Genomic DNA, 11,381 nt, shown 5'->3' on the forward strand with positions numbered 1-11,381 from the left:
TCTCAGCTTTGCCTAAATCATCTGTGCCTAGTGTCACATAGGGTTAAATAACAATTCAATAAGTTAATTTTTGTAGTTATTTCAAGTTGCTTCTGGAACATAAGAAGTAAGTGTCTATGGAATAACAAACTATATATGTATAATGCTGAATCTCAGCATTTGCTTTCACAAAACACTTTCTACTTCCAATGGGATTTGTAAGAGGAAAAAAAGTGTATTAAGTGCATCAAATTGTGTATTAACATTTATTTATATTCCTGATCATTTTTTTCTTTACCAAGGTGTATGTGTGCTTTCCAGATACACACACACACAGAGAGAGAGAGAGAGAGAGAGAACAAGAAAGCACCTCCCACAGGAAATGATCAAGTGGCAATCTCTTCTCCATTTGGTACTTTGGGCACACAGACACACACAGACACACACACATACACACACAAATGTGCCTGGTGTGTTTCTCAAGCTGCCAAGTCTGGAACTGGAACCATGCAGCATGTGAGATCCAGTTGCCTTAACCACCACACCATAGACTGTCCTGAGATAAGTATTGTTATAATAGTTAGAATAACACAGCCCCGTTTATATGGACAGGTTCTAAAATCTCGTGGGATAGGATACTAAAAATAAATAAATAAAAGAAAGTGAAATCTGGTGTTTAGTTTCCACAGGGCATAAATTAGGTTCAGTACTTACAGGGTTCAGTGAGAATTCACTGTAAACCAAGGGTTTGGGAAGAGGTCAAGTAAGTAGTTGGAAAAAGCAAGGACAGTGGAAATTAATAGAATCACAGATTCTATGAATGGCAAGTAACCTTAGGGGACAGGTTGCTAAAAACACTCTTAGTTTATTAGGATTCTATTCATTGATTTTGCTCAACTCCACTATCACTATTTTATAGAAGAGAAAATCAAGAAAGATTATCTAAGAAAGTCCATCGGAACAAGCAGATGCAGGGAACCAGCAGTTAGCATAATGGCTATGTCGCTGGACTCCCACGTCCTGGACCCAGTGGCTTAAAACTCATGCCGGGCGCATGTGCGTGCATGCCCAAGATCCCGAGAGGAGAATGGAGGAGAAGGAATTGGGGCGTGGCTATCCCCCCTGGGGGGTGATTTCTCGCTTTCTGTCTCTCTGTCTCTGTCTGTCTGGCGAGCGCATGCATCCTATAGCGAAAACCTCTTAACAAAATCAAAAACCATATACTAAAACCTTTGAATTGGACACTTCAAATGGGTAAATTGGGGGCCAGCAGCAAGGCTATTCTCTACAAAACAATGTATCTTCATATTAGAAACTGCCAAAGGCAGAGAGATCATACCATTAGGTGACACAGGGAAACTATGTCAGGAAAACCCCAGACACAACATAGATAATGTCCAGAGATAGGGGACATGAATGTAGGTAATGATACACTTAGAAATGTACATTGACAGAGCCTTAGGTAAGGGAAAACTAGAAACCCTGGCTTCCCAAAGGAGTGGCCAGGTGAATTTAGGCAATTTCCTTAGGTTAGTGTAGGGAAAAAAATCCATGAGTCCAAGTCTCAGCTTTGCCTAAATCATCTGTGCCTAGTGTCACATAGGGTTAAATAACAATTCAATAAGTTAATTTTTGTAGTTATTTCAAGTTGCTTCTGGAACATAAGAAGTAAGTGTCTATGGAATAACAAACTATATATGTATAATGCTGAATCTCAGCATTTGCTTTCACAAAACACTTTCTACTTCCAATGGGATTTGTAAGAGGAAAAAAAGTGTATTAAGTGCATCAAATTGTGTATTAACATTTATTTATATTCCTGATCATTTTTTTCTTTACCAAGGTGTATGTGTGCTTTCCAGATACACACACACACAGAGAGAGAGAGAGAGAGAGAGAACAAGAAAGCACCTACCACAGGAAATGATCAAGTGGCAATCTCTTCTCCATTTGGTACTTTGGGCACACAGACACACACAGACACACACACATACACACACAAATGTGCCTGGTGTGTTTCTCAAGCTGCCAAGTCTGGAACTGGAACCATGCAGCATGTGAGATCCAGTTGCCTTAACCACCACACCATAGACTGTCCTGAGATAAGTATTGTTTAAAAATAATAGTTAGAATAACACAGCCCCGTTTATATGGACAGGTTCTAAAATCTCGTGGGATAGATAACTAAAAATAAATAAATAAAAGAAAGTGAAATCTGGTGTTTAGTTTCCACAGGGCATAAATTAGGTTCAGTACTTACAGGGTTCAGTGAGAATTCACTGTAAACCAAGGGTTTGGGAAGAGGTCAAGTAAGTAGTTGGAAAAAGCAAGGACAGTGGAAATTAATAGAATCACAGATTCTATGAATGGCAAGTAACCTTAGGGGACAGGCAATGCAGTTGTTTGCTTGGTAAAAAGGGAAATTGAGAAACCAGGAAAGTGAAATAAAAAAGAAAAAAAAAGAAAAGAAGAGAAAAAAGAAAAGAGGAGAGGAAAAGAAAAAACTTGTCCAAAGTTACAGAATCAATCAGTTGCAGTGCTCGGACAAAGACTCAATCTAGGGTTCTTTCAGCTCTATCATGCACAAACTCAAATTCCCATGTATTAGAAGTGCATGCATCAGACCTTTTTCAAATCATACAAAGAAGATAAATTGGGGGAGATTATTCACTTTGAAATAAAAAGACTTTGCTTCAAAAAAGATCTCACAGCAGGGTTCCTTAAATAGCAGCTCTGTTCCTGAATTTGAAATCAGACCTGACTCCTACTGAAAGTGAGAGGCCCCTGTAGTAGTGCAGAGTCCTCAGTCTCACAAACACTAAATAAAGACTCTGTTGAAGTTTGAAAGTAGTTTCATTTGCATAAATAATCACAGTCATGATTTCACAAGCATATAAATCAGAGATGTTGTGGAGATGAGCATTTGTTACTTCTACAGATACAGGAAAATTGCAAAGTCAGAGCCGCCTTGGGGAAGGGCACATTTGGGTTTGACTTGGTGAGTGACTATTTCCCAGTTTGTTAGGAACAGTCCCTCCAGATCAGTGGTGTTTGTCATTCACGTGGCCATGTGTCATTCCCTCTGGGTAAACTGGGTCTCGTGTCTTTCTCTCTGATTAGACTGTGATTTCCTCAAGGGCAAGGACAAAGATCTTGATGTCCTCATCTTTGTGTCCCTATTGTTCCACACAAGGTCTGGCAGAGAAAAGAAGGCATGCAATGACTGTTGGCTAAAGAAAGAGTGAGGAAGTCAACTAATGTTTCTTCAGATCAAGCATGGATTTTGTATATATAAATCTCTAAGCAAAGGGACCTGTGATGTTCTGTGGAAAAAAACGGACAATACAAAATGATATATCGTTTATTAGATGGTGATAAATTGTGTGGAAAAAGCAGGACAAGGGGACAGAGTGCTGGGGAGGAAGAAAGGGGTTTGAAATTCTAAGCAGAGAGATCAGGAAAGGCCTTACTGTGAAAGTAATACTTGAGCAAAGAGTTGACAGAGGTAACAGACTAAACTGTCCTGTCAACTTGGAGAAAAGCATTTCAAGCAGAGCCCAGGAATAGTACAAAAGCCTTTAACATGACACCGTGCCTATCTGAAAAAACAGCAAGGGGCCCTATGTAACTAGAAGAAGGAGAAGAATGAGTAGGATGAAGCATGGTAGGACATAAATATGGTTGGAAGGGTATTTAAGTAGGGCCCAATGTCATTAAAGACCTGTTAGGCCATTGATATGGAAGCCAATGAAGGCTCAAAGCACAGAACTGACAGGGGGCCAACAGGTGGTATGGTGGGTGAGGGTGCTGGACTCCCACATAGCCAACCACGGTTTGAGTCCTGGACCTGGCTGCTTGCTTTCTCACTTTCCCTCTCTCTCCCTCTCTTGCTCTATTCCTCTCTGGTCAAATTAAAATAAATACATAAATTAATAAGGTTAAATAAAGCAATTCTTAAATAAAATAAAAGCACAGAATTGATCCAATCTGACTCATGTTTTAAAAACCACCCTGGCTTCTGTGATTAGACTATGCCATAATGGACAAGGGATGAAGCAGGGGGACCTATCAAGAGACTATCTTCAATAATTTAGGTGGAAGAAGCTGGTAACTCAGATCGGGTTAGTAGCAGAGGGTGTAATGGGAAGTGGTCATGCTCTGGATGAATTTTCAATATGAAACAAAGTTAGCTGATGGATTAGATGTTAGGTATGAAAGTTATGGATAACACTATGACTTCTAACCTAAGAAACTGGAAGAGTGATGATTTTATTTATTGAAATGAGGAAGGCTAAGGAGGAGCAGTGTTCATAAAGGGTAAGATGTAGAGATCAGGAGGTTAGGATGAATCTAAGATATCTATTAGATATCCCAGAGAAGTCATAAACCAGGCAGCAGGAGATGATAGGAAGAGCTCAAGTTGTAGAAGTAATTTGGGTATCCACCATCATTTGGATGGCATTCAGAGCTAAGTTATTTAATAAAATCAACCATTATTGTGTCCCCTCAAAATTCATATCTTGGAGTTCCAACCTCAAGATGTGACCTTATTTGGAGATAAGGTCTTTACAGAGGTAATGAAGTTAAAATAAGGGATTAGGTTGCCCCTATTCCAATATGATTGGTGTCCTTAAGAAAGGGGGAAATTTGGACACACACAGAGAATATCACATGCACAGGAAAACAGATATCTATCTATAAGACTTAGAACAGACCTTCCATCATAGCCTTGAAAAGCAACTAGTTCTGTCAAAATCTTTATCTCAGACTTCTGGCTTCCAGAATTGTGATACTTTGTTACAACACCACTAACTAATCTAATCGATCAACCTAATGTATGAGTATGGATGGAGAAAGATGTCTAAAACCTAGCCAAGACCTGGGCACTACAATTTTGAAAGTTAGTGAAGAGGAGGAATAATCAGGAAAAAAAAAAAAAACTGAGCAGACAGTGAGGTCAGAGGAAAATCAGAGACAGAGAAACACTAAAAGCTACATCAAGAAAGTGTTATAACAGAGGGAATAATGGGCTTTGTGAACTGCTACTTTCAGGTGAAGGAAGATGATGGCTGATAATTGATCATGGATTTAGTAATGTGGATTTCATTGCTGACACAGGAAAGAGCTGTTTTAGCAAAATAGGAGCAGTAAGACCTGATTGGGGTGTAGTCAAGGGAGAACAGGAATGGAGCCACTGAAAATGGTCAACGCAAACAACTCTTCAATGGGTTTGCTAAAAAAGAGCAAAGAATGGATGTGGTAGTCTGGGGAAAGATGTGTGGAGAAAGGGTTCTGTTTTTAAGACCGAAAAAATTACAGATTGCTTGTATTATAAATGGTCCATTGAATAAACACTTGGTAATGTAACGATTGGGAAAATTGCTGAAAAAAAAAATGTCTTTCAAAAGGGGTTGAGACTGGGAACCAGCAGTTAGCGTAATGGCTGTGTCGCTGGACTCCCACGTAGTCGACCGCGGTTCGCGTCCCGGGCCTGGTGGCTTAGAACTCACGCTGGGCACGTGTGCGTGCGTGCCCAAGATCCTGAGAGGAGAATGGAGGAGAAGGGATTGCGGCGTGACCATCCCCTCTGGGGGGTGATTTCTTGCTTTCTGTCTCTCTGTCTCTCTCTGTCTGTCTGGCGAGCGCATGCGCCCTATAGCAAAAAAACTCTCCAAAAGAAAAAAGGGAGTGGGAGTTGAGATCTACATGGAATGGCAACAAGAGAGAAGCCAAGTATAGTTCAGTATAATATAGTGTAGTACAGCATAGTAGAGCATCATTGTGATTTAATTAAATAATGTACTGAATAATAGCAATATTGCCAGTCCCGGGCACAATGTGGTTATTCAATAAATGTTATAAGGTAGTACATAAATGTTGCTTAAGTACTTTCCCTCTATCTTTCCCCAATTTTCTCCCTTTCTTTTCTGAGACATGTACATATGTGTGTATATGGGATCATGAATGCAGCTAAGATCACCTTAAGAGTGTAGACAGTGGCTGGCAGGTGGTGTAGGTGGTTAAGGGCACTGGACTCCCACATGGCTGACCATGGTTCACATCTCAGACCTAGCAGCTTGCTCTCTCACTATCTCTCTCTCTCTTACTCTTGCTTTTACTCTCTCTCTCACTCTGTCCCTCTCTGGTCAAATTAAAATAAATAGATAAATAAAGTTAAAAAAATTATTTTAAAAAACTAGCGTAGACAGTGGCGATCCCTGAGCATCTCAAAGGTTAGAGATCAGAAAGATGAAAAGGGACATGGAATGACCAGCAGTTAGAGTAATGGCTATGTCTATGTCGCTGGACTCTCATTTAGTCCACCGAGGTTCGAGTCCCAGATCCAGTGGTTTAAACTCACGCCGGGCGCCTGTGCGTGCGTGCCCAAGATCCTGAGAGGAGAATGGAGGAGAAGGGATTGCGGCATGGCCATCTCCCCTGGGGGGTGATTTCTCGCTTTCTGTCTCTCTGTCTCTCTCTGTCTTTCCAGCGAGCGCACGTGCCCTATAGCAAAAACCTCTAAAACAGGGGTGGGGGACCTGGAGAATGAACAATCTGAGTGGTAGAAAAATTGTGCAAGGAAGCCAAAAGTGAAGTATTTCTTAGCCAGCATAGAAATAAAGCTAACAGAAACCCTAATTGTCTAAAGTCTCTGCAATGGCAGTAAGTTGCAGGGAATCCTGGAGGAGAGTGCTGGTTCATTGAAAACGCAAACAGATGAAAGGACCTTAGTAGTCAGCTTTCATGCTACGCAGGTAGAGGGGAATAAGGAAGATGTGGTCTGGGATACTACAGTCACCAGACCTCACTGTAGTCTACATCAAGGTCATATCAAGGGACTGAATCCTGGGAATTCCATACAATGTTATTTGGTTTTTCAAACTATCACCATACTTCTGCAAAATCATAAATCTGGACGCTGCCACTTAAACCAGATTAATCTAATGCACCTATTCATCAGCTATATCTTACATTTAGGGACAATCTGTCCTAATGTTTTGGCTAGTATTTTTAATGTTCTTTTCTATAAGAGGAAATTATGTCACATGCTGAGGGAAGTTTCCAACTATGCCAGCACGTCAATTCCAGAAATCTTGATAGACTAGATTTTTCTTCTCAGGATTGACATAGTTCAAAAAGTTATTTTCAAATATTTCATTGCTAGAGTTGTTGAATCACCATTGTCTCCATAATGTTTAAACCTCAATTTATAATATTAGCGCTCAGTGCAGAGAAAGTGTTAAGAATTTAATATGCAGTCAGCAACAAATAATCCACTCAACTGTTGTGATAAAAGAAAGGCATCCTCTTCTGGAAGGTCTAAACTGTAATTCTGTGTGATCCTCTGGCCACTTTCCTCACAAGTGCCCACTGTAACAGCATCTCTGAAAACAGTACTGAGGAATCTAAATTTCTAAAAGTCTCTCTCTCTCTTTTTAGGTTCTGGCCAAAGGGTACATACACTCCCCAGACAGAGACAGAGAGAGGGAAAGTGAGAAATCACCTCCCTATTCCCCAGGGGGAATGGCCGCACTGCAATCTCTTCCCCTTCACTCTCCCCTTGGGATTTTGGGTACACATGCACACAAGCGCTCAGTGCAGAGAAAGTGTTAAGAATTTAATATGCAGTCAGCAACAAATAATCCACTCAACTGTTGTGATAAAAGAAAGGCATCCTCTTCTGGAAGGTCTAAACTGTAATTCTGTGTGATCCTCTGGCCACTTTCCTCACAAGTGCCCACTGTAACAGCATCTCTGAAAACAGTACTGAGGAATCTAAATTTCTAAAAGTCTCTCTCTCTCTTTTTAGGTTCTGGCCAAAGGGTACATACACTCCCCAGACAGAGACAGAGAGAGGGAAAGTGAGAAATCACCTCCCTATTCCCCAGGGGGAATGGCCGCACTGCAATCTCTTCCCCTTCACTCTCCCCTTGGGATTTTGGGTACACATGCACACACATTTGGTGTGATTTTCAAGTTGCTGGGTCTGGGACTCTGTGGTCAGCCATGTGAGAATGCAGTGCCTTGACCACCATGCCACCTGCTGGTCCCTTTAAAAGTGTCTTAAGTGACTATAATGCATAGGAAGATAGTACCACTGCCTAAAAGTGGCTTTCTGTGTGGAAAAACAACTAGAAAAACTAATATGAAGAAGCTGTTAGAAACACGAGGAAAATATGTTAATCATAGCATTATTCATAATAATAGTAAACTAAAAATAACCAAAGCTATATAAATACATAGTTCTAAATAAAAGACTGAAAATGATAAGTAAAATATATCAGAACATTATCAATGATAATGGAAGAAGTAATATGATCAGATTTGCATCTGATAAAAATAAAAGATTCCACTCACAGTAGCCTAAATTAAAACACGGGACCTATCTAAAGAGAATATTAAATTTCACTGACAGCATAAAGGATTTGAAGAAATAGAAAGATAAACTTGATTCTTAGATGGAAAAAATTAATACAGCAAAAATTTTAATTCATCTCTTAATTACTCAGAGATTTAACACAATCATAATTTAAGCTCTTAATAAAAATGAACTAAATTCTTTACAAAAGACTAAAATCCCTATGAAGAATATTGGAGTATAATTGAAGAAAATCTGTAAAACAAGAATGCTAAGTCCAGAACTACCCTCCCAAAGGCTAGTATCCTTCGATGAGTATTCCAGAGCTAGCTGGCTGACCAATGCGATAGAAGGTGGAACCCTAAAATGGACTCTATGTACTTAGGGTAAGCAGATTTAGTAACCAAACTTAACCATATACAATGGGGAAAATAGCAAAAACTTAACCAACTAAAAGGAAAGAAACAAATTTGGAAAAATATTGTCACAAATATAGCAGATAAGACAAAGCAATTTTTAATGCCCTTACTATTGTTTTTCAAACCACTGAGAAAAGAGTGAACGCTGCCCAAAGAAAAACAGTGGAAGATACAAATGAAAAGTTCACCAAACAACTGTGAATGGCTGTAAATATAAAACACTATGTTCAACCTTACAAATAATCAAAACAAAAACAAAAACAAAGCAACTAAAACACTTTTGTCCATGCTACTTTCTGGATTCCTTTTCCTCCTGCTATTTTCACAGGTGCTCCTTTTTACCTTTTAAATACACTGCTTGAATATTACTCTGTCAGAGAGAACTTACCTGGCTGCCTTAAATAATCACATAAACCTCCACCAGGCACACTTGTGTTGCATGGTTGCAACACAGTATCCCTCCTGTACATGCCTTAAGAATACACACATCGGGACCAGCAATCAGCATAATGGCTATGTCGCTGGACTCCCATATAGTCGACCGTGGTTCAAGTCCCGGACCCAGTGGCTTAAATTTATGCCAGGCGTGTGTGCGTGTGTGCCCAAGATCCTGAGAGGAGAATGGAGGAGATGGGATTGTGGCGTGGCCATCCCCCCCTTGAAGATGATTTCTTGCTTTCTGTCTCTGTCTCTCTCTGCCTTTCTGGTGAGTGCACGCACCCTATGGCAAAAACCTTTCCAAAAATAATAATAACAATAATTAAATCAGATTGTATCTCTTCTTGGCTCAAAACCTTCAAATGACCTTTCTCTTCCTCAGAGAAAGCCAAAGTCCCAAAAGTCTTATAGCCTCTGTGCAATTGGTCATCCCCCTTCCCCTGCTCAGTCATTACACCTGGACTTGCATGGCCTGTGCTTTCTCTGCACTCACTGTGCTGAAGCCATTCTGATTTCTTTTTCGTTCTCTCAGTGCCCTGTACACATGCCTGAGTCAGTATCTTTACATGTTTGCCATTCCCATGCTCCTATCTCCTGATGTTTAAGTGGCTCCCTCCCTTGACCTCGCCAGGTTTGCCTTCAGATATCACCTTAGTAGGGAGATCTAATTTGACCATCTTATGTAGTAACTCCACTCCATGTCTAACCTCATCCTGTTACTCTGCATTATTTTTCTCAAAATACACATCATCACTGGAGGATGACTTTATAATATATAAAATACTATACATTTCCTCTTTTTTTAATTGTCCATTTTTCCTCATTAAAATATCAGCACCATGATGACAATAGGTTTCATTTGTTTTTGCTGTTTTGGATTTTTTTGTCCACTGCTACATACACTGCTACAAGAGATCCTTACACATAGTAGATTCTTAATAAATATATGCTGAATAAATGAAAGAATATCATGATTCTGAAAAATGTTCCTGCAATTTCACATCCTAATTCTATTTCTAGGAATCTATACTAACTTAATAGGAGGTCTCTATGTACTATTTATCAGGTTTTCCTTTGTAATAATACTTATGAGTGATAAATGAGAAATAATTCTGGTTTCTGGCTGTTATGAAAGACGAGTTAAATAACCTGTTATACAAAAATTAAAACAGCATTATGTAATCATTTAAAATGTTACTATAAAATTATATTAATGACAACCTATATATTAGAATTACATGGATAGGTATTTCATTCTAGATAGGTAGGTATATAGATATATAAATGAATATATAGAGGGAAGGAGAGAATGGTGATTAGAAATGTCAGAACAAAATGTCCATAATAGTTATTTAAAATAATGGGATTATAGGATTTATGGGTAATTTGTAAACTCTTTTGGACTTTTTCTAAAATTTTAACTTTTTATAAATAAAACATTTAAAAAAGAAATGATATTATGAAAAGAAAAAGAAAATCAGTGACATTGTTCTAGTTAACCTAGTTCCAAAGAAAATCACTCCTCACTGCTTCTGCAGGATAAAATAGCAACAAAATGTTCACAGTGAAACTGAGCAAATGGACATAAGCGTTTTTAAACTTGAGGACTTAAAGATTTGTTTTGTTCAAGTTAATGTTATGCATTTCCTACTAAAACACAGATCACAAGGTCAATTTGTTCCTCATGGCACAGCTCATTATAATAAAATCTGCTGTTGGCTTATAGATAGACACTTGTCCTTAGATATTTTTGGGTCATGGAGGGAAATATCCAATTTATCTAAAAATGGAATGAAGCCACAAAATTTAGATTACTCAGGAATAACTGCATTATAACGTACATGTGGTGAACATCAAACAGTTAAATACTGAGCCAGACAGTTCTTCTGATGCTACATTTGCTTTGGGGATGCTTGCCCTATTAGCCAGGAAGTACCCAGAGAAAAGAATGAGTAATGAGTGAACATGTTCCAGGAAAGATTCAGAACAGGGAAAATTCTTTTTTCTTGCTTAAACCCATGAAGTTCTGACTGCAAAACCTCATCCCACACAAAAGCAGTAGCATTCTAGCACATTCACAGAAGGCATTCCAGCACCTTATAGGGAATTAACACCCCAGAGAAGCATCACATGGATCTGTGCACTTGGAATTAAGAATAAAAATTAGCGACAAGAGAGCACTAGAA

This window comes from Tupaia chinensis, unplaced genomic scaffold (genome assembly GCF_000334495.1).
Source record: "Tupaia chinensis unplaced genomic scaffold, TupChi_1.0 Scaffold149333_1, whole genome shotgun sequence".
In the NCBI taxonomy this organism is placed as follows: Eukaryota; Metazoa; Chordata; class Mammalia; order Scandentia; family Tupaiidae; genus Tupaia; species Tupaia belangeri.